A 26,045-nucleotide genomic window follows, 5' to 3' on the forward strand; every position below is an offset into this window, starting at 1 on the left:
CGCCCACGAAGGGAGATAACTTAGTCTGTTGTAAAAAATGGCGGTGATTTTATTGACGCCGACAATTACATCAGAGAGGAAGAAATCAAAACGTGCGAACGTTTTGTTTTTTTGGCAAGACGTGGGTCACCGAAGTCTACAGGTATTTTTAACAGTGCGATTCCAGTGTTTTTTTATGGTCATTTTGGTATTCGAAGATATGTGCCTGTTAAATGCTGCACCTTGCTTATTTGTTTACACCCCTCCAGCATTTTGAAGTTCCTGTTCTGTTGACCTGCACTTCCGCAGATGCATAGTGTGTTATATGGTGCCCTTATTTTGGCAAGACGTGGGTCACCCCAGTCTACAGGTGTTTTAATATTTCGAATCGAATTTTTGTGCCTGTTAAATACCGCACCTAGCTTATTGTTTACACTTTCTCTATGGGTTTCAAGATGCTGTTGACTCGCTTCAAAAGTGAGTTCACGATGATAAAGCCAAAAGGGTTACATGTACATGCAAATAAGTGTTGTCGGAATCATTAACGTTGGCCACTGGCTATAGATTTAAAACATTAAGTTTATATGAAATTCACTTGCACAGAACATTGTCATGCATATCGATTCGTTATACTGACTATGTGAACATTTTTTAATTAAGCTGTACGTTTACCAAAAAACATACTGAAGTATTGTCTGTCAATTTGCCTTTGCTAAAAATTTGCAAGCAGACTTGAAAATCTCATTTATCTTGAAATCATTATTTACATGTTTCTTGCATAATTTTTTCACACAATCGCTCCTCAACACCATCATGACTAGGTTCGTCCTACATCAAAAATAATTCAGGACTTTCTATCACTTCAATCTTTTCCCACTTACTACAAAATCATGCTACTTTTGCAAATTACATACCACATATGTATATTTTTGGCACATTTGCATCAAATATTTATATGAAGATGTCAGTGCCATTGATCGTTAAGAACAGAGACGCGAAAGACATAATGGGTTTAAAGAACATGTGTTGTTTCTGCTATTGCAGTCTTTCCGAAATACTGTCGGTCCTCGGATTTTTCCGATAATAATTTGGCAAATTTGGAAATGATTCTAATTTTACCGGACCTCGTGACCTTTTTATCAAACCAAATGTTCTTACAATTTAACTGCCGTAAAATTGTGTGACCTGTTTGAACATTAATACCTATAATATTTATTTTCCTTATATATTTAATTTTGCATTCAGAAAATAATAGTCTCCTTCTAATAATGTAGAGTAAATGGTGTTTTATAGTTTGTTGTTTACACAGATAGTTGTACCAATGATTATTTAATCCATGTCTTGCTTCTAAATTGTTCATGGTGTTCTTATTATTATTTCATTGTTCACTGATGTGTACTTGTTTCTAACTTGAACAGAAAAATTGATGGCTTGGCTTGAGTTTATTGAATATATTTTAATAACCAATTAATTGAAAACATATAAACAAATATACAATGCCAACACATAAATGGAAAACATTTCAATGAACACACAAACTTTGTTGTCATGATAACAGTGTATCTGGTTGTTCTGACTTCATGTGTTAAAATGATTGTTTAATTATGGCATGTCTTAAATACTTAATTTTAGATAATGGATGCATTTTTACATCTGCTGTGTTTGCCTTTGGATGGCAGTGTTCTCCATGTAGCAAGTACAGTATGGACTGCCATATTTTTGGGACAAGACCCTGATAAACACAGGTATTTAAGCGAGGTATGTAGCATGTTCAATAATAAAATCTTAATACCTTAACTTTGAGGCATTTCCGTGAACATTTAAACATTTACATTAAAATGACAGCACATTAACGTTATTAAGAAATAACCCTTTGCATTGACCAATATGATGGAAACCATATTTTAGCTCACCTGAAATTAAAGGGCTGAGATTTTGTGACAGTTGCTGGAACATGTAAAAACTTTTAAGCATTGAAATATTTTTAAATATTATGAAATATGGTCATAACTGCATGAAGATTCATGTTAAATCTGTGCATTTACTTGGTATTTATTAGGAGTTGTTTGATGGTCTCAATGAATAAAAGTTTATAAAGCATTGATTAAAAGAAGTCTACATGTATATTGTTATTTTCAAGAATAAATTGATTGAGTATTATAAGTTCGGCTGTTTTCAGAGAAAACTCGAGGTATTGTCATAGCCAGCCAGGGGTTTTTTTTACTAAGAAAGTGACGCCGATATTCGGCGTCTTCCCCTACCATAATTTTTCCCCTAAAAATACCATTTCCCCTCCAAAAATATAATTTTTCACCAAAATATAATATTTTACCCTCAAAGAAATGTTTTTTTTTCTTTTGGGAAGTCGACACTTATCCAATTTGTACCATGTTAAACGATCTCGCTCTCTCTCTCTCTCCCGACGAACTCTCAAATCTGGGAATCCCAGTGATTCTATATATAGCTCTTAAATTACGTCATTGAAACCGGGCAACTAATCGTATTAATCATATGACTATTTTACTGGATTCCGGTCTTGCACGAGAAGGGTATTTCGTCAATTAATTACCGGAAACCAGTCGAATTTTCATCCGGGCTATGTGAAAGCCAAGATAGAAACGTTAAAACAGAATAAAGTCTCACAATTGGCGTTCATACACGAACAAAATAAAACGTTCGAACTCGGAAAATATTCATTGCGTTGACGCATTTTTTAAGAATGAATCATCAAAAACCGTTGAAACCCAGCAGGATTCGGAGGTACATGTAATCAACATCGATTAATACTGTCGGATTATTGTGAAAGTGAAAGTAGACAATCGGCAGCTGCCGCACCTTTCCCTTCCAATACTGTAGCAGATCTAGATCGTCAACCCATTCATCATGAAATTGACATCGTTCCCCGGCCCCAGTTGAAAACATTTCCCTTTATTAGATCTACACCTGCAACTTTATTTAGGACTTTGACTTTAATAGCATACTTGTTCAGTGTTCAAGAACAAAAAGGTCAGAGACATGCCTCTTTTTCTTAAAAAAAACCTGAGGTCTGTAGGTGAGTTATAGACATTGAAATGAACAATTTTTTTTCCCCAAATATGTCTCTTTCGCGCTCCATTTTCCCCTTTTACCCAGCATCCAGCGTCTTCCCCTTTTTCTAAAAAAAACCCCTGCCAGCTCGTGCTGTCCGACGTCTGTGTCGTGCTAAAACCTTTACTTTGGCTCTAAAATGAAAGTGCTTCACTTACAACTTTGAAACTTTATATGTAGATGCACTTTGATGTGTTCTACACACCACACTCAATTTAAAGGTCACTAGGTCAAAGGTCAAGGTCTTTGTGATTTAAAAATAATTCTGACAAGCTTTCATTTATTCAAGACTGAACCTGCCGCCGAGCGTTGCTCTTGTCTTAAGTGTATTTTCTATGCAAAGGTGCAGATACTGGAGTATGATCATCTGGTTGGTGCAGTCAATGAGGGTGGATTCCACTGGTCTCTTATAGTAAGTGAAAATGATTCTCAATTTACTTGCGAAATATCACGGTTGTCCAATTTTTAACTTGGATACATGTATAAATGGCATGAAACATTGTCTACTGGGCCTCTACAAAAATTGATTCCATAACAGAGCTGGGGCCAAAATTTGCCCTGTCCTGTGATGAATCTGTTTTTCCTCTATGTGAACAGTAAACCCTTCAAAAATCTTCACTCAAAACACATGGCATAGAGCTTACATTTTTGGCATTCGTATAGTGGGCTTCTACAAAGATTGTTGAGATTACAGGCTTGGGGCCAAAAGTTAGGCCCACCCTGGGGCCCAATATGTTTGCCCTACATGTATATACTAAAAAAACTTCACAAATAGTCTTCTCTTAAACCACAAGGCATATAGGATAAATATTGTGCATACAACATTGCCAAGTGGACATCTGCCAATATTGTTCAAATTTAGGCACACAGGTTAAAATTTGCCCTGTCCTGCTGGGCCATTGTGTTCATACAAGAAAGTATGTAGTTAGTAAAAACTTAAAAAAACCTCTGAAAACATAAGGCATAGATAAAAGGTTTTTGGCATGAACAATTTATAGTATTTTCATCTTGATTGCTAAATTTATTTTTCTTGTTCAAAAAAATATCCCCAACCTGGAGCAGTCAAATTATTTTTATGCATGTACATATAAAAAAACTTTAAAATTTTTCTAAATAGGTTAAATTTTCAAGATTCCTGCCAGTGGGACTAATTATTAAGATCGCATATTATTCAGGTTAGCACCCCAAGGCCCTCTGGGGGCCTCTTTTATTTTCTTCAGGTTGTGCAACCGAAAGACAACAAAGTTTTGTACATAAATCCGATGGGGGAGCAGAATGTTTCCCAGCAACAGATCCTGCAACAATGGATGTAAATGTGTACATTATTTAATTAAACAGGTTAGATACATTTAACTTCATATACTAAATTAGAAAATATCACAGACTGTAAAATGCTATGTAAATATTTAACTTGCAAATAATCATCATTTAAATATAAAAAGTTTACACTGATCAGATTGTGGAGGTTTTGGTGTCATGTCCATTACCGAAATTAGACTACCTGACAATATGTAGCATAAGCGTAATTCCTTCTAAGTTTGATTGACACCTTTCAGTGGTTTATGGGAATAATTGCTACCAAGAACTTTTTTATGTCCCCCACCACTATAGTGGGGGACATATTGTTTCTTCCCTGTCTGTAAGTCTATCTGTCTGTAGGTTTGTTTGTTGGTTTGAGTGTATGTTTGCGTCAAACTTTAAAATTTGCCATAACTTTTGCAATATTGAAGATAGCAGCTTGATATTTTGCATGCATGCATGTGTATCTCATGGAGATGCACATTTTGAGTGGTGAAAGGTCAAGGTCATCCTTTAAGGTCAAAGGTCAAATATATAGCTTCAAAGCGGCGCAATAGGGGACATAGTGTTTCTAAAAACACTCTTCTTGTTTAACCATGTGACCCTGACATTAACCTAACTAAAAATCCTGATAATTTACATTTAGGCTACTGGTAAGTACTAGCACTTAGCAAGTTTCATTAATATTCCTGCATTGGTTTGTTTACGAGAAGAGGCGTGGACAAGGGAAACATTTCTTTACTTTATGCTTTTGTTTGCTCTTGTTTGAAGTACAATAAATCCATGTTTTAACCTTCTAACCTTGACCCAAATAAAAATCCTCACAGTATGCAGAACCAAGCTAGCTATTAATAAATCTGACCAAGTAACATTAAAATCCTTCATTGATTTATGCAAAGAAGCACTGGCAAGGTAATTATGTTTTTAACCTTGTGAACTTGACTTAATTGACAAATCTGCCAATATGCAAACCAAGGCTTGGTAATGAACACTCCTTCTAAGTTTCTTTTTAATCCTTTAAGTGTTTTATGAGAATAAGTGCTGACAAGATGCAAGGAACATCTAACCAGACATCCTGACATCACTCTGGACAGCGCAAAAAATATGTCTCCATTACCAGCTAGGGAATTTCATTCCTTATTCATTCCAAAAATTTAGCAAATAATATTTGTACTCATAATGTATCATTTATGGTGATTTGATGATGTTGTTTTTTTACTTTTTGCTTTTGAACAGTAAATTTGTGCACATTCGGCGCTTATCCAGCATTGATATGGGCGGACCAATACATTGGAACATACTCTGCCCACGTCATGCAAAACAGTCAGATTCAATATCTTGCGGTGTCTACGTTTTAAAGGTAATGGAATCTGTTATTTGTACTTCCCAATGATTTTTTTTCTTTAAGCGTTGTTTGTCTTTTTGTCCATCTGTGACACTTTTCTGTCCACAGCTGTTTCTTAACTTTTTCTTGTAATGAACCTTAAAAATTATTTTCTATTATCATGTTGCATTGGTACACGCATTCAATTTATCTGCATCAACTTGGTAAGCCATAGTTATCCTCTTCATTGATTGAAAGTAAGGAATCTGCATCAACTTGGTAAAGCCATAGTTATCCTCTTCATTGATTGAAAGTAAGGAATCTGCATCAACTTGGTAAAGCCATAGTTATCCTCTTCATTGATTGAAATTAAGGAATCTGCATCAACTTGGTAAAGCCATAGTTATCCTCTTCATTGATTGAACGTTAGGAATCTGCATCAACTTGGTAAAGCCATAGTTATCCTCTTCATTGATTGAAAGTAAGGAATTTCATAACTTTTTTTTGCTTTCCATAGCTGTTGCTCAGTAACTATTGTATGGAACTACATGAAACTTGTAATTAATATGTATGTTCATAAAATGTTTGTGCGTGCCTAAGTATTACTTGGATTGCCTTGGTAAATTAATTTTCAAACCCACTTAATTGGTTGAAACAGTTGTGTTTTTTTCTGCCCAATGCTACCTCTCAGTAAATATAATGATATTAACAACTTTAGTAAGCAGAATGCTACCTGCAGAATCAATCCCTAGAGTTTGTGCTCAGCAAAACACAACTACTAGAAGAACGGAGACAAATAGCCAGAAGACTGCTTTCTGAAGGGGGTAAATAATTTTATTTCCAACAAAAACCAAACACTGTATATATTTTATCATTTATCACTTTTCCACCATTTTATCATTTATCACTTTTCCACCAAAATGATATATATGTTTTATATGTTTTGATTTAAAACCAAAGAAAAGCAAACCGTTATTATAACTTACCAGTGTTTTTTATCCAGAAAAGTTCTTTTTATGCTTTCTTAAGTGAATTACTTTCCATTGCTTTTTTTACTGGATTATGAAAAAAAAAATGTTCAATAAGGAAAATGATAGAAAATGGCTTTACAAATAAGAAACAAATCATTGCAATATGATTATATTTTTTATTAGCTCACCTGAGCGATAGCTCGAGGTGAGCTATTGTGATCACTCAGCGTCCGGCGTCCGTCCGTCCGTCTGTCTGTCTGTAAACAATTTGTAAACATCTTCTTCTACTACACCATTGAGCCAATTTCAACTAAATTTCATGTGGAGCATCCCTAGGTCATGGGACAAAAGAATTGTTAAAAAAAAATTGATCACATAACCAAGATGGCCGCCATGACCATATATGGTAAAAACCTTAAAAAATCTTCTTGTCAGAAACCGCTCATCAAATTTTCAAAAAATTTCACATGGATGACCTTTGAAGGCTCCCTTGAAAAAGTTGTTCAAAGAAATTTGATTCGTCAAAAAACATGGCCGCAGGAGCTCGTTGAACTTTGCATGTTTATTCGTTTTTGCCTATTTTGTGAAAACTTTAAAAAATCTTCCACATTTTTTGTCCGATCCTTTCCAAATTTGCACAGTGTCTTTATATCGATGAGGACACGAACCCTACAAAAAATGAGCATTATTGGTCCATGAAGTACAGAATTACCTCCCCTTGAATTGAGAAAATGGTGTTTATGCAATAAAGTCCAAATTTTTCATCCAATTATTTCCAAACTTGTAAGGATTTAGCATGGTTCAAACAAGGGAAACAACTACGGTTTATGCATGTTCTTTTTATTACAGATTTACCTCCCTTTAATTCATTCAAAATCTCATTTTACAGCAGAGATTCCAAATCTGACCTGTAAATGAGCCCCATATTTACTGCCAGTGTAGGTTACCTTTTCCCATTTGATCATTCTTAAGTATTGGTCTTGTAATGCTGCTACTGCTTCTGCTACTGCTACTGCTACTATTACTACTACTACTACTACTACTACTACTACTACTACTACTACTACTACTACTACTACTTCTACCACTACTACCACTACCACTACTACTACTACTACTACTACTACTACTACTACTACTACATGTACTACTACTAGTACCACCACTACCACCACCACCACCACCTTCTACTACTACTGTCACTACTACTACTTTTACCACTACTACTACTACTACTACTACTACTACTACTTCTACTACCTCTACTACTACTACTACTACTACTACTACTACTACTACTTCTACTACTATTCGTCTTAAATGTATCATTTTTCTTACATATTGTGTGTTATTATAACATATTTGTATCAATATTTTACAATTCAGCACATATAAAAATCGTATATACCCGCTTTAATGATTTATTTAAAATGATACCCCATTATAATAATAATCCTGTAAGATAGGTGTTTGAATAAGTATTAAAAAAAATCCCCAGGGCACTTTAAATAAAAATGAAGTAGAATGTAAATCATCAAGAGTCAAGACTAAAATTTACTAAAGTGTTTTGCTATGCACTTATGATAATTGATGAAATTGTTAAGTCAAAGAAATGAAACACACACACAAAATTCCAATACTGTCCCTGTGGAATTGGAACTCACACACTACAGAATCTGCTGGTTTGCATGTACAGTGTGAACATGTATATGTAAATGAATTTATATTGCACTTTGGATGCCCCCAGGGGTTATACTGTTTTGCGCATGTAGGTCTGTCGGTCGGTCCGTCCACCAAATGGTTTCCGGATGTTAACTCAATAACGCGTAAACCTAGGATCATGATACATTATTGGTACAATGATTATGACTGGCACATGTCCCCTATTGATTTTCAGGTCACTTCTTCAAAGGTCAAGGTCACATTGACTAGAAACAGTAAAATTGTTTCCGGATGATAACTCAAGAATGCTTAGGCCAAGGATCATGTAACTTCATAGGTACATTGATCATGATTGGCAGATAACCCCTATTGATTTTCAGGTCACTAGGTCAAGGTCACATTGACCTGAAGCATTAAAATAGTTTCTAACATATTCACACAATGGCTGCCACTATAACTGACAGCCCATTCGAGGGGCATGCGTGTTTTACAAACAGCCCTTGTTTGCATGCCTTGTTTGAAAAGCCATAGAAATAATATGTTTGGACACATGAATGACTAACTTAATTGCTGCAAATACTTTTAAAGCATATTTATTTATTCAAATTGTTAACTTACTTTTCTAGAATTCATTGAAGGTCATCTAGAAGAGATAGCAAGTAGCCCATCAGTCGAACATGAGGTAACAGCCACCTTACTATATTGATGTGAATTAGTTATAAAAATAAATATGTTTAAAAAATGCAGAAAAAGTTATCCGATGAAAGAGCAGTGGAATATCTTAGGCAAAGGACTCAGAATGGAAAGGGTTTGAGGAAACACTGTCTAGTCAGTAAGAAACACTTGATTATACAATCTCTTAGCAAAAGCAATAAGAGTCACTGTTAAAAACGTGCCTTTGCTAACAAATCTTTACTCAAAGTTAGGATAATTTCTGTTGTTGCTTTTCTATAATTCCTTTCTGATCTGATTTCCCATTCACATGATATTTCATCTCCAACATTAAAATATTAGGAAAACAAGTGAATAATCACAGGAGTAATGAGATTGCAGCTGTCATTTATGGTAGAGAAAATGAGAATACAAAAACATAAAGGAAGTAAATATGAGTATATCCTGATCATTTTGCAGAACTCGGACCAGCTCGCAAACACCCCTGCCTCTGCCATGGAGTTGGAAGGGCGAGACACTGACCCAGTAGTCGATCATGTGGCAACAACTAGGGTACTCTATTTATGTGAACTAATTGTAAACATAAATATATCCAAAAATGCAGAAAAAGTTATCCGATCAAAGAGCAGTGAACTATTTTAGGCAGCAGGTGACTTAGATTGAAAATGGCTTGAGAAAACACTGTCTAGTCAGTAAGACACAATTGATTATACAATCGCGAAGCAAAAGGAATCAGAGTGACTGTTAAAAGTGTGCTATTGCTTTCAAATCTTTTATGGGTATTATGGTAATTTCAATTCTTTCTTTTCTATAAGTCCTTTCTCATTTAAGATCCATTCACATGATATTCCATCTACTACATTAAAATACTAGGATAACATGAGTGAATAAGCACCTTAGGAATGAGATTGCAGCTGTCATTTACGGTAGAGAAAATAAGAATACAAGAACATAAAAGAAGTAAATATGAGTTCATCATGATCATTTTGCAGAACTCGGACCAGCTGGCAAACAACCCTGCCTCTGCCATGGAGTTGGAAGGGGGGAGACACTGACCCAGTGGTCGATCATGTAGCAACAGCCAGGGTACTCTATTTATGTGAATTAATTGTAAACATAAATATATCCAAAAATGCAGAAAAAGTTATCCGAGCAAAGAGCAGTGAACTATCTTAGGCAGCATACTTAGATTGAAAAGGGCTTGAGAAAACACTGTCTAGTCAGTAAGACTCAATTGATTATACAATCGCGAAGCAACAGCAATAAGAGTTACTGTTAAAAACGTGTCCTTGATAACAAATATTTCATCTGTGTTATGGTAATTTCAATTCTTGCTTTTCTATAAGTCCTTAGTAAATAAAGGAAGTAAATATGAGTATATCATGATCATTTGAAACAATCATACAAATATGCATGGATTTTGAATTTCATATTGTGTTGAAGATTCATGAAAAGAAGAGTAAATTAAAACTTTAAATCTTAGAACAATTTGTTTAAGAATTATCTTAGAAACTTTTAGAAAACCAGCTTAGAGTATATGTGTAGGTCAAAAGTATACGAATATCAAAGGTTAAACCGCCAAAAACTAGTTAATTGTAGTAATAATCATACAATGTTTTGGAAACTTTTAAAGAAAAGTAAACCAGCCAAACCAATTGATTCTAGTATCTCAAAAATAGAATGGTTACAATATTTCAGTGGCCTTTTATTCGATGAAAACTCTATTGTTATTGATTCCACTGTTGGAAATGACCATGCTTATTCTGATGATACGGCGAATTCACTTAATGATCCTTTCACTCTGCAAGAAATTGAATGGTCAATATCCAAATTAATAAATGGTAAAAGTTGTGGTCTGGACGGAATTCCATCTGAATTTTACAAGTGTTCAAAAACAGATATTTCTCCAATAATGTTGTTGTTGTTTAATAAAATATTAGACACTGGTAACTTTCCCGAGTCGTGGGGTCAAAGTATCATTACACCGATTCATAAGTCAGGTCCAAGTAATAACCCTGGTAACTATCGTGGTATATCTATTACGAATATTCTATATAAAATATTCTCTGGAATAATTAATAAGAGATTGTATGACTGGGCAGAAGAAAATAATAAGATTGATGAATCTCAAGCAGGTTTCCGTTTAGGATATTCGGCAGTTGATAATGTCTTTTGTTTACAGGCTATGATCCAAAAATATCTTTCTAAACGGGGTGGTCGATTCTATTGTTTGTACGTTGACTTCCGTAAAGCCTTTGATAAAGTTAACCATGTCAAACTATTTTCATCGTAAGAGAAAAAAGGAGTTTTTGGAAAGTTCCTCAGAGTTCTTAAATCTATGTATTCATGCTTGACTTCTCGTGTAAAAGTCTCAAAAGATGTTACAGATGCGTTTCCCTGTAATATTGGAACCAGGCAGGGAGACAAATCGAGTTCGACTATTTTTGCGCTATTTATAGATGAGTTATCGTCACTTTTAAGGATTAAATGTGAAACTGGTATTTTCATAACTAATGATATCCCAGATATTTTATGTCTAATGTTTGCAGACGATGTCGCCAACTGTGCCGAGACCGCCATTAAGTTACAACAACAAATTAACATTGTTGATCAGTTTTGTACTGATACTGGTATGGAAATTAATCTGGATAAGACCGAAATTACTGTATTTCGCAATGGTGGTCCCCTCCGGAGATATGAATCTTGGTTCTTCCGCGGACAACAACTTAACGTTACTCCTGTATACAAGTACATGGGGTTATTGTTGACTCCAAAGTTAAGCTGGAGCTCAGCCCATGATAAACTAGCTTCCCAAGCGCAAAAGGCAATATTTGCTATACGAAATTATCAGAAACCATTTGGGTTTTTTCCTGCAAAGGATTTATTTAAAATATTTGACACTATGGTAAAGCCAATATTATGTTACGGTTCCCAGATATGGGGTAACGAGTACAGCCCAGCTATTGAATTTGTCCATAATATGTTTTGTAAAAAATTATTACATGTTCGTAAAACTACCAATACTTGCATGGTTTTGGGGGAATGTGGAAGACTCCCATTATGTATTACTTATTTTACCAATTGTATCAGGTACTGGTGTAAACTATTGACTATGACATCTGATAGATACCCTAGGCAATGTTATATTATGCTTAAATCAATAGATGATGCTGGAAGAATTTGTTGGGCGACCAAAGTAAAATCTATACTTTTCACATACGGTTTTGGATATGTGTGGATATCACAAGAAATTGGTGATTGTGATATGTTTATCAATGTTTTTAGAAATAGATTGATTGACTGTTTTACTCAAAACTGGCATGACACCGTGAGTAACTCAAGTCGTTGTCACCATTATAGTCATTTTAAAACCCTACTTAATATTGAGCGATATTTGATAATAGAAATGCCAGCCAAACACAAAATAGCCTATGCTAAATTTAGATGTTCAAACCATAAACTACAAGTTGAAACTGGCAGACATCTGAATATATCTTTCCAGAATCGCGTGTGTAATGTTTGTTCACAAATTAATATTAATATGACATTTGTGGATTGTGAATATCATGCATTTTTCCATTGTACTAAATATACAAGTATTAGAAATCAGTTTCTGTTCAACTGGTATAACTCTGGTACTGACCTGAATAACTTCTATGACTTATTGTCAACGAATGATTTTGAAACTATTAGAAAATTAGCAGTGTATATTTTCTATCTTATGAATTCTATAAAAGACTAGATACATGTATCAACATTTACTTCAATACAATAATAGTGTGACACAATTCTGCAGTCTCTGTATATTACATGATATGTATGTAAAAAAAACGCAGTGTATGTTTTCTATCTTATGAATTCTAGAAAAGACTAGATACATGTATTAACATGTACATCTGTACAATATTGCAATGACACAACGTGATAATTTCTGTATATTACATGGTATGTTTGTGGAAAATTTGCAATGTATATTCTCTATCTTGTAAATTCTAGAAAAGACTAGATACATGTATTAACATGTACATCTGTACAATATTGCAATGACACAACGTGATAATTTCTGTATATTACATGGTATGTTTGTGGAAAATTTGCAATGTATGTTCTCTATCTTGTAATTTCTAGAAAATACTAGATATACATACATGTATTAACTTTTGCATCTGAACAATATTGCTGTGGCATAGCTTTGCAATTTCTTTATGTTACATGGTGTGTATGTAGAAAATCTGTGGTGTATTTTTTCTGTCTTACGAGTTCCGTAAAAGATTAGAGACTTATTGTCTGTATACTATCACTATGACGTAACTTTGTAATTTCTATATATTACATGATATGTATGTAGAAAATCTGCAGTGTATGTTTTCGTTCCTATGAATTCTGGAAAAGGGACTAGATACATGTGCTAACATTTACATCTGAATAATACCACTAACACACAACTTCCTGTACATTGCATGATATGTATTTTGGGCCAGAGGCCTCTGTTTCTTTAATAAAATGTTGACTTGACTTGACTTGTAAAGATGACAGATCCAATATTTAATATGCATCTTAATATATTTTTCAGGTGAGTCAAAGCGGACACAGTTGATGAGGAAATATGCATCCAGCATTGGAAGCACAATTTTTCTTTAAAAAAATACAATTTATTTAATTTAATTTACATAATGCCCTGTCTGTTGGTTTGTTTGTTTGTGCAAACCTTAACATTTGCAATAACTTTATTAAAGTACCTTTAATATTAAAGGTAGCAACTTCATATATAGCATGCATGTGCATCTCAAGGAGCTACACACTTTGAGTTGTGTAAGGTCAAGGTATTTTTTTTTTGGTAAAATTGATGAATTAATATGATATCTCTTTGCAAATTGTTTTAAAATTATTACATAACTTGTTTCAGAAACATTGTTTAATAACATTCAATTGTCATTTATTCGAATTTGAAAGTTGTCAAAAGTAATTATTTCTCCCTATACGGTAGCTTTAGGTATATGTGATATTTCATGAGAAAACTAGTCTTCATTGCATTACAAATTAATGAAGCATTCTTTACATTTGCTTTTATAACAAAAAAACCTAGTTTAGACTTGTAAAATTGATAAAAATAATTATTTGAACATAAAGTTTGACCAGAGTGTACAATTTAAACACACAAGTTTATAACGACGTGTATCTTGTGCTTTGCATTTGTTTAAAAGTTGCCTTATAATTGTGCGAAGCATGTCTTCTCAAATTAAAAATGCATCTTATTCAAAGGTGATCAGAACTAAATGTGTTTTTTTTAATAATTCAGGGATAACAAAAATCAGACTAAGAAACCATATGCAATAATTCATAGTCTGTTGTCTTCACAGAGAGAAACTTCAATAAAAAATATGCTGTCATTTTATAATACCTTCGTGTTTGCCTCACGGTTGCCTATTGATTTGTTTTAAAATAGGAAGTTTATAATGAGGTATATAACACAAAGAAATTTCATATTTGAATCATTTTTATGCTCCTCTAAAAAATTCTTGTCTGAGCTTTTTCTCAGTAACTTATTACGGGAATTCAATGAAACTTTATGGGAAGCTTCACTACCAAGAGGAGATGTGCATGTTATTAGCCAGTTATGGTCGGATGATTTTTCACAGAGTTATGGCCCATTGAAATTTTCCATTTACTGTACATATTGTGCATTCTTGTTCGGGCTATTTCTCAGCAACTAATGTCTGCAATTGAATGAAACTTTATGGGAAGCTTCACTACCAACAGGACATGTGCATATTATCAGCAAGTTATGGTCGGATGATTTTTCACAGAGTTATGGCCCTTTGAAATTTTCAATATACTGTACATATAGTGCAATTCTTGTCTGGGCTATTTATCCCCAACTAATGACTTGAATTCAATGAAGTTTTATGGGAAGCTTAACTGCCTTGAAGAGATGCGCGTGTTATTTGTGGGTTCTGGTTAGATGATTTATTTAGAGACTTATGGCCCTTTGAAATTGTTAAGTTGCTAAACCATCCATCCTATTATTTTGTCCAAAGTTATGCCACTCAAGATGTTTCCTTTTATCTGAATATATAGTGCAATATTGTGACCAAAAAAACTTTGGGGAGCTTCACCCATCTCTGACGGCTTGTTTTAATTAAATATTAATTGTAAATCCCATATCACCTTTTATCATACTTTTTTGTAATTGACAACTTGGTTTTCTGACAATTGTTTTCCTTGTTTTGTTTCAAATAGGCATGATATGGTTACTATTAAATCAACTTCATATGTTCTTCCCTTGTGATAAGTATTTTTAGCTCATCTATTTTTTGAAAAAAAATTATGAGCTATTGTCATCACCTTTGCGTTGGCGTCCGGTTAAGTTTTGCGTTTAGGTCCACTTTTCTCAGAAAGTATCAATGCTATTGCATTCAAACTTGGTACACTTACTTACCACCATGAGAGGACTGGGCAGGCAAAGTTAGATAACTCTGGCGTGCAATTTGACAGAATTATGTGCCCTTTTTATACTTAGAAAATTGAAAATTTTGGTTAAGTTTTGCGTTTAGGTCCACTTTTCTCAGAAAGTATCAATGCTATTGCATTCAAACTTGGAACACTTACTTACTATCATGAGGGGACTGGGCAGGCAAAGTTAGATAACTCTGGCGTGCATTTTGACAGAATTATGTGCCCTTTTTATACTTAGAAAATTGAAAATTTTGGTTAAGTTTTGTGTTTAGGTCCATTTTATTCCGTAAGTATCAAAGCTATTGCTTTCATACTTGCAACACTTACTAACTATCATAAGGGGACTGTGCAGGCAAAGTTATGTAACTCTAACTGGCATTTGGGCAGAATTATGGGCCCTTTATACTTAGAAAATTGAAAATTTGGTTAAGTTTTGTGTTTTGGTCCACTTAACCCCTAAAGTATCATAGATATTGCTTTCATACTTGGAACACTTGCAAACTATCATAAGGGTACAGTAAAATGACAAGTTGCATAACTCTGGTTGTCATTTTTATGGAATTATGGCCCTTTTTTGACTTAGTAACTTTGAATATATGGTTAAATTTTGTGTTTCGATCCACTTTACTTCTTAACTATCAAGGCTATTGCTTTCAAACTTCAAATACTTTCATGCTATCATGAGGTGACTGTACCTGGCAAGTTGAATTTTACCTTGAATCCTACCCCCTACCCGAATTGACCACCACACCCTCACACTATACCACCCCACCTCCACCCAAAATTTCATTTTATTTTAATGGTTAAACCCCCTCCCCCCCCCCCCCCCCCCCCCCGATTTTATTTTTTTTCGCATTTTTTTCCCCCTTTTTTTGAAAATAATGTCATAAATGTCCACATTCCCATGCTATACACCCCTCTTCACTCCACCCCTCCCTCCTTTGTGATTGAAAATGAGAGTCCCTTCACCTTTAAAAAGAAAATAGATGAGCGGTCTGCACCCGCAAGGCGGTGCTCTTGTTTATATCTATTTCTTAATATTTTTCAGTAGTAATAATGTCTAAGAATGTATCTGGGTAGAATGAATATCTGTTCTTTTAAAGGTTGTAACTGATGCTCTATTTCTTTTGGACATGACATGTTACTGTCTCGTTTGTACAGAGATTCAATTAAATACTACATTTTATTATGTGTGATTCTATTTTTGTGTTCCAAATAGGCAGTCTGACATATTAGGTATATTGAAAACTCTTACATATAACATTTGTAAGTATCTGTTATTAATGACAGTTAAATGAAACAATGGTTGTATAGTTGTGTATATTACAAAGTATAATTATTGTTATATTTCGAAATTAGAATTATGTTTATATTTTAATTTTCATACACTTTCAACTATAATTTGTAATAGTGCCGTTGCTACTTAAATTTTATGTGGTTTGGATGCACACTGTTATATTCTATGCTCCTTCAAAATACAATTAAGGTTTCACCTTAACGGTTATAACGCGAGTGAAAAGCAATATACACTGTTATCATGTGATTTAAAACAAGTTTTGTTCAATTATCTGTAAAGTTCATTCATAACTATTTTATAACGTGTCTGCTTAATCCACTTACTATATTCAAGCATTTTGCATTATTGTTTTTGTTTAACACTAGAAACTGTAAAGTAAGGTATATATCTTGTTGTAACTTTAATTGCATTTATTATGTACTGCATATTAATTGTTGGGATAGTTCCGCATATGTAACGTGTTTTTATTCACGTGTTTTTATGTCCCCCACTATAGTAGTGGGGGACATATTGTATTTGCCCTGTCTGTTGGTCTGTTGGTCTGTCTGTCTGTTTGCGCCAACTTTATTATTTTGCAATAACTTTAACTATATTGAAGATAGCAACTTCATATTTGGCATGCATGTGTATCTCATGAAGCTGCACATTTTGAGTGGTGAAAGGTCAAGGTCATCCTTCAAGGTCAGAGGACAAATATATGTGGCCCAAATCGCTTATTTTATAAATACTTTTGCAATATTGAAGATAGCAACTTGATATTTGGCATGCATGTGCATCTCATGGAGCTGCACATTTTGAGTGGTGAAATGTCGAGGTCAAGGTCATCCTTGAAGGTCAGAGGTCAAATATATGTGGCCCAAATCGCTTATTTTATGAATACTTTTGCAATATTGAAGATAGCAACTTGATATTTGGCATGCATGTGTATCTCATGGAGCTGCACATTTTGAGTGGTGAAAGGTCAAGGTCAAGGTCATCCTTCACAAGGTCAAGGTCATCCTACAAGGTCAAACATCATATAGGGGGACATTGTGTTTCACAAACGCATCTTGTTTAATCTGTCTTTGTGTTTTAACGGTCGCCTTTAATGGACTGTCAAAACTGTGTTTGAATGTATTTAATCAATTGCCATTATTATCTTTTTAATGAAGGTTATATTATAGTATCGTGTCTGTTCCTAGATGTATTCTACGACAATATGGCTGCATTTTTAGAACTGTTATGCACTGATTTACAACTATTATGTCACATTAAATACTGTACTTGTAACATCTATATTTTCATAGAGCATATTACATGACCTTTTGACCATCTACATTTTTTATTGCGTAGGTGGTCTGTTTATGGTTTATGAAATGCTTGTTTTTAATATCAAACGCAACCAGTTAAAACATTTTGTTTCTCGTGTTTGTTTAACTACAGACACCTTTTCATAATGTCATAATATCAGTTTCATTAAATAATATATTGTACTATGTGCAGAGCCTTTGAGCTGCCTATATTTTTGTTTCGCAAAGGTAGCAAGCAAGGGCTAATTCTTATGAAATTGATACAAGCATGAAAAAAGCATAATTGATATTTAGTTAAATACTGTTTGCTATCACGTGAAACGAAATTTGTTACGCGGGGTAAGTAAAACGTGTTATTATTGTGACAATTGTCATGTGAAGACCCAATATATGTACAATATGCTTATTTGATATTTTGTTGTCATAATTAAGCTCCATTACAAATGATGTAATACGACCTATTCAATTACATATATACTATCAATGGTTATTAATATAATTATACCTATATTTATGCCCCTCTTCGAAGAAGAGGGGGTATATTGCTTTGCTCATGTCGGTCGGTCTGTTGGTCGGTCGGTCCGTACACCAGGTGGTTTCCGGATGATAACTCAATAACGCTTGGGCCTAGGATCATGAAACTTCATAGGAACATTGATCTTTACTCGCAGATGACCCCTATTGATTTTTAGGTCACTAGGTCAAAGGTCAAGGTCACAGTGACAAAAATCATATACACACAATGGCTGCCACTACAACGGACAGTCCATATGGGGGGCATGCATGTTTTACAAACAGCCCTTGTTTTTATATTGCATTAAATTGAGTTTATTAGCCTCATACACTCTGACGCACTTAGGATATATTTAATTACATGTATACTTTCGATAATTATTTATGTTCTAGTGTAATGTATAATAACTCATAATGTATAATAATTCATGTGTGCACCGTTGTAACCAAACGATTTTATTTCTTTGCATAACTTTATTTTGTATAAACATAAACTGTGTATTGTGGAAACACTGTATCATGTATGCTTGATTTGTCCACTTGGGCTTTTGGCTTTCTGGATGGATTGTTTAATAAACTATGTTCTAAAAAATGCAAAGGTTTCGTGTCCGCTCAATTATTTTGCTATGTATGGTCGGATTAAAATATTACTTGGCATGAGTATTAACCACAAGAGTATATGTGAAATACTCAACAGCCAGATGTTAAGGTCAAACGGTGCTATATAACTTTGACAATAATCAATGTAAATACCAGTGTTTGGTGTCCAATAAATCATTTTGCCGTGCATGGTCCATTTTAATGACAATTGGCATAAGAAAAAAACACAATACATGTTGTTTGATATGTCACGTGAAAGACTCGAGATGCTGATGTCAAGGTCAAGGTAAAAAGGTGCTTTGGAACTTTGACAAAAAAAAAACAATGTAACAATGTGATCATCACAGTGTTTTGTTTCCACTAAATAACTTTGCTAATGTTTGGATTTTTATAATACTTGTCATAACTAATAGCCACAAGTATGATGTGATGCGCAAAAGGCTCAAGGTGCTGATGTGAAGCTCAAACGGTGCTATTGAACTTTCACAAAAAACAATAAAAAATTCTAAGTTTTTCAGTTGTTCGTGAACGCTAAATAACTTCACTATACACAATATAAATGGTTGTCGCGTAAAAGACTCGTAATGCTGATGTCTTCTTTTATTTCATAATCTTTGTAATTGTTATCAAGACATTTCTTTTTCATTTATACCAATACTTTTGTCATGTTATTGGGCGTGCTTTTAAAACTGAGCCACGTATTGCGAAAACGGGTCTTATGTCTGAGGTGATCCGACAAGCCTGCCATTCGACTTTTGAAATTTAAAATTACACAACTTTTGAAACTATAATTAATTTTGATGTTATTGTGTTATATATCATGGGCACAACTCTTAAATTGTATTGCATTATGTCATTATGCTATGTATTATGGGCCGGAGGCCTTGATTTACTCCATTAACTGTTCTGTTCTGTTCTGTCAAGTCCTGAAGATCAAGGTCCAATGGTGTTTTTGCACTGTGACAAACATAACTAATAAGTCCGAATCAACACCGGGGTTCATGTCCGCAAAAAAACACCATACATGGTCGGGATTTTAATAATACTTGGCGAGAGTAATACCCACACGTGAATAATATGTCTCGTGAAAGACGCATGATGATACAGATAAACGTTGCTTTTGAACTTTGACAAAAATCGATGTAAAATTAAATGTCATCATCAAAGTGGTTTTTGTTCACCATATAGCGTCGCTATACATGGTCGTATTTTAATGCTCCTTGATATAAATAACAACCACAGTAGTATTGTGTGTCGCATGTGATAATCGAGGTGCTGATATCAAGATAAAAAAAGTATTTTTATAACGTTGACAATTCAATGAAAAAAAGTTATTACAATGTTTTTGGTTCACGCAGTGATATCGTCATTCTTAACTTGATTTTCAAATTACTTATGTTGCGGTGCCAGGCATCCGTGTATCGTTTTTTTTTCATCTTAATGTAATTAATTGTGATATGTTGTATTTTCTGATCGCACTCATTCACGAATCATCATACTCGCCCTGGGAGAGGCAACGTCGCACATTGCGTATAATTTTTACACTTACACACCTCTAGATTCAAACAAGCGTATTGCAATTATCAGCTTATTTTACAGAACAGTCCATGGGAAAAGCACAAAAACGTAAAAACAGTAGTAACAACTCTAGTAGTAGCAATGGACCAAATCAAAGCGCCGAAGGCACTGAAATAGTTCGCTGTTGTCGTCCTTGATTAGCTTGTGCGCTTTCCACAGGCTCATCAGTGTGCACAGGCTAATCTTGTTTTACATGCATTAAGCACCGTTTTCCCTGAAAGCAGCCGATATGTACAGATTTCAATGATAACCACAAGACTGGCCAATTACATCTTACAAGCTGGTAAATACAGTCACTGCAGTTTAGTAGAACAGACGCTCCTTAGCATATGTCGTCTGCAGTGCAGATAGGCAGCGGTAATCGTTCCTAGCATAGTGAGTTGCGCTTCTTAGCGTTAGCGTAGCTTAGGCTTCCAAGCACATACTGATTGCAAAACATGGTCTGTAAATTCATTCAGCCGCTAACGCGACCAACTAAAAATGAACAGAAGATAGCTGCCAAAAACAAGGGTATTGCAAAAAACAAGGGTATTTCTGGTGGGTCGAATGAGTCAACAAAGAGTGTAGTGAGTGAAATAGGCAGTGTTAATTGCAAAGTGAGTGACGCTATCCATGGTGCTCATTCCGTGTTATTCAGTGACCCTGTCATGGATAACTCGGTGTTCGCACCAAGTGCAGGAGAGGCCGGAAATGGAACAGAGAGACGCATCATATCACAGGTCAGCCACCCACCAACTCTGTAATAAGAGTTTCATAGTATCCATAACACCAAAAAGATGTTGCCCATTTTCTGTTAATGCCCCGCAGCGTATTGTTGCACTCATTCACATGCCTCAGACTGCACGATGGTTTATACTCGCTCGTGGACAGACACCGTTGCGCGTTTGAGGATAAATAGAACTCAAAATAGATATAGCACTTTCTGTACTATGGAAACAATCAAGTCCAATCCGGTAGAGCACAGGTGGTGTGAATGGTCCGAAATGAAATATTTTACGGAATCACACGCCTAGCATATGTCCGATACACCCTGGCCAGGAAATCCCAACTAGATTATGCACATTCTGTGCCATTCACCCGTGCAATTGAAAATAGTACTCCAAATAGATATAACACGTGCGTTGTTTTTGCACCGAGGCGTGTTATGTGAGTTATTTACAAGCCTTTAAATTAACAGTGGTAAATACTGGCAGAGAGCAAGACATCGTTGGACATCGAAGCAAAATGTGTACATATGCATTGCCTTTGCACCATGGTCATGTAATTCCAACTAGATATTGCACATTGCGCGCTACATATACCGCAACATATATTGCTGCACTCATTCACATGCCTCAGACTGCATGATGGTTTATACCCGCTCGTGGACAGACACCGTTGCGCGTTTGAGGATAAATAGAACTCAAAATAGATATAGCACTGTCTGTACAATGGAAAAAATCAAGTCCAATCCGATAGAGCACAGGTGGTGTGAATGGTCCGAAATGAAATATTTTACGGAATCACACGCCTAGCATATGTCCGATACACCCTGGCCAGGAAATCCCAACTAGATTATGCACATTCTGTGCCATTCACCCGTGCAATTGAAAATAGTACTCCAAATAGATATTGCACGTGCGTTGTTTTTGCACCGAGGCGTGTTATGTGAGTTATTTACAAGCCTTTAAATTAACAGTGGTAAATACTGGCAGAGAGCAAGACATCGTTGGACATCGAAGCAAAATGTGTACATATGCATTGCCTTTGCACCATGGTCATGTAATTCCAACTAGATATTGCACATTGCGCGCTACATATACCGCAACATATAATACCAAAAAAGATGTTGCCCATATTCTGTTAATGCCCCGCAGCGTATTGTTGCACTTATTCACATGCCTCAGACTGCACGATGGTTTATACCCGCTCGTGGACAGACACCGTTGCGCGTTTGAGGATAAATAGAACTCAAAATAGATATAGCACTTTCTGTACTATGGAAACAATCAAGTCCAATCCGGTAGAGCACAGGTGATGTGAATGGTCCGAAATGAAATATTTTACGGAATCACACTCCTAGCATATGTCCGAACACCCTGGCCAGGAAATCCCAACTAGATTATGCACATTCTGTGCCATTCACCCGTGCAATTGAAAATAGTACTCCGAATAGATATTACACGAGCGTTGTTTTTGCGCCAAGGCGTGTTGTGTGAGTTATTTACAAGCCTTTAACTTTACAGTGGTAAATACTGGCAGAGAGCAAGACATCGTTGGACATCGAAGCAAAATATGTACATATGCATTGCCTTTGCACCATGGTTATGTAATTCCAACTAGATATTGCACATTGCGCGCTATATATATCGCAACATATAACACCAAAAAGATGTTGCCCATATTCTGTTAATGCCCCGCAGCGTATTGCTGCACTCATTCACATGCCTCAGACTGCATGATGGTTTATACCCGCTCGTGGACAGACACCGTTGCGCGTTTGAGGATAAATAGAACTCAAAATAGATATAGCACTTTCTGTACTATGGAAAAAATCAAGTCCAATCCGATAGAGCACAGGTGGTGTGAATGGTCCGAAATGAAATATTTTACGGAATCACACGCCTAGCATATGTCCGATACACCCTGGTCAGGAAATCCCAACTAGATTATGCACATCCTTTGCCATTCACCCGTGCAATTGAAAATAGTACTCCAAATAGATATAACACGTGCGTTGTTTTTTCACCGAGGCGTGTTGTGTGAGTTATTTACAAGCCTTTAACTTTACAGTGGTAAATACTGGCAGAGAGCAAGACATCGTTGGACATCGAAGCAAAATGTGTACATATGCATTGCCTTTGCACCATGGTCATGTAATTCCAACTAGATATTGCACATTGCGCGCTATATATACCGCAGCATATAACACCAAAAAAGATGTTGCCCATATTCTGTTAATGCCCCGCAGCGTATTGTTGCACTTATTCACATGCCTCAGACTGCACGATGGTTTATACCCGCTCGTGGACAGACACCGTTGCGCGTTTGAGGATAAATAGAACTCAAAATAGATATAGCACTTTCTGTACTATGGAAACAATCAAGTCCAATCCGGTAGAGCACAGGTGATGTGAATGGTCCGAAATGAAATATTTTACGGAATCACACGCCTAGCATATGTCCGAACACCCTGGTCAGGAAATCCCAACTAGATTATGCACATTCTGTGCCATTCACCCGCGCAATTGAAAATAGTACTCCAAATAGATATTACACGTGCGTTGTTTTTGCGCCAAGGCGTGTTGTGTGAGTTATTTACAAGCCTTTAACTTTACAGTGGTAAATACTGGCAGAGAGCAAGACATCGTTGGACATCGAAGCAAAATATGTACATATGCATTGCCTTTGCACCATGGTTATGAAATTCCAACTAGATATTGCACATTGCGCGCTATATATATCGCAACATATAACACCAAAAAGATGTTGCCCATATTCTGTTAATGCCCCGCAGCGTATTGTTGCACTCATTCACATGCCTCAGACTGCATGATGGTTTATACCCGCTCGTGGACAGACACCGTTGCGCGTTTGAGGATAAATAGAACTCAAAATAGATATAGCACTTTCTGTACTATGGAAAAAATCAAGTCCAATCCGATAGATCACAGGTGGTGTGAATGGTCCGAAATGAAATATTTTACGGAATCACACGCCTAGCATATGTCCGATACACCCTGGTCAGGAAATCCCAACTAGATTATGCACATTCTGTGCCTTTCACCCGTGCAATTGAAAATAGTACTCCAAATAGATATAACACGTGCGTTGTTTTTGCACCGAGGCGTGTTGTGTGAGTTATTTACAAGCCTTTAAATTAACAGTGGTAAATACTGGCAGAGAGCAAGACATCGTTGGACATCGAAGCAAAATGTGTACATATGCATTGCCTTTGCACCATGGTTATGTAATTCCAACTAGATATTGCACATTGCGCGCTATATACCGCAACATATAACACCAAAAAAGATGTTGCCCATATTCTGTTAATGCCCCGCAGCGTATTGTTGCACTCATTCACATGCCTCAGACTGCACGATTGTTTGTACCCGCTCGTGGACAGACACCGTTGCGCGTTTGAGGATAAATAGAACTCAAAATAGATATAGCACTTTCTGTACTATGGAAAAAATCAAGTCCAGTCCGATAGAGCACAGGTGGTGTGAATGGTCCGAAATGAAATATTTTACGGAATCACACGCCTAGCATATGTCCGATACACCCTGGTCAGGAAATCCCAACTAGATTATGCACATTCTGTGCCTTTCACCCGTGCAATTGAAAATAGTACTCCAAATAGATATTACACGTGCGTTGTTTTTGCGCCGAGGCGTGTTGTGTGAGTTATTTACAAGCCTTTAACTTTACAGTGGTAAATACTGGCAGAGGGTAAGACATCGTTGCACATCGTTGGTCATGTAACTCCAACTAGATATTGCACATTGCGCTATCGGAAAATATAACACCACAAGATGTTGCACATATTCTGCTAATGCCCCGTTGTGTATTGTTGCACTCAATCACATGCCTCAGACTTGACAATGGATTATACCCGCTAGGGGACAGACAACGTTGCGCGTTTTAGTATAATTTATACACATATATTGCCATAAACGCTGTTCAATTATTTCCAAAAAGTGCACGATTCATGGTTTCGGCACATATAACTCCAAATAGACATGGCGCATGTGTTGTTTTTGCTCTGAAGCGCATTGTATAGCTCCTTCACATACCTTTAACTTGACAAAGGTTGACTCTCGCTCAAAGAAATACAATGTTGCATATCTCAGTAGAATTTATTCACAATAATATTGCGCGCTATCGAATAATATAGCACCACATATTTGTTACATGCTCCGTAGTGTATCGTTGCACTCTTCCACACGCCTTATACTTGACAACGTATGATACTCGCTCGGAAAAAAAACGTTTAACGTCTGAGTATAATTTATACACATTTATTATATATTTTTACAAATTCGCTAACGGAAATCATATCCTTCTGCTAACGTTAACCGGTAATTAAGCGTCCATAGACCGTTTGTACCTGTGGCCTTCTCGACTCGTGTTTGAAGCAAACGCAAAATAATTCCCGTAATAGATTAAAAACTTGAGATTAAAATTTTTAAACGCATACATATGGTAACTAATTTTATCATTATATCTTATTTTTAATAAGAATCCTTCATCCGTATACAATATCTTTGTAAACAATATTTATTGTATCAATCCTCATTTGATTGACGTGTAATATCTATTGGTACCGTTATTTGTGT

At 35.6% G+C, this 26,045-nt stretch overlaps 1 protein-coding gene and 1 long non-coding RNA gene across 12 annotated transcripts in view; both read left to right on the forward strand.

Moving 5' to 3' along the window:
* LOC127863864 (uncharacterized) overlaps positions 1–26,045 on the forward strand; it is a 143,385-nt gene that overhangs the window by 62,121 nt on the left and 55,219 nt on the right. The gene's annotated exons all lie outside the window — the stretch shown is intronic.
* On the forward strand, positions 5–19,147 carry LOC127863867 (uncharacterized). Of its 4 annotated transcripts, none has more exons than XR_008041217.1 (10): positions 5–142; positions 1,612–1,737; positions 3,410–3,478; positions 4,287–4,404; positions 5,602–5,725; positions 6,408–6,513; positions 8,949–9,004; positions 9,454–9,546; positions 9,987–10,080; positions 13,568–19,147. It is a non-coding gene; the product is annotated as an uncharacterized LOC127863867 (long non-coding RNA). The 4 variants fall into 4 exon arrangements; XR_008041218.1 differs by having other exon boundaries at positions 4,287–4,375; XR_008041219.1 differs by having other exon boundaries at positions 1,612–1,724.

Source organism: Dreissena polymorpha, unplaced genomic scaffold (assembly GCF_020536995.1).
Source record: "Dreissena polymorpha isolate Duluth1 unplaced genomic scaffold, UMN_Dpol_1.0 chrUn051, whole genome shotgun sequence".
NCBI lineage: Eukaryota > Metazoa > Mollusca > Bivalvia > Myida > Dreissenidae > Dreissena > Dreissena polymorpha.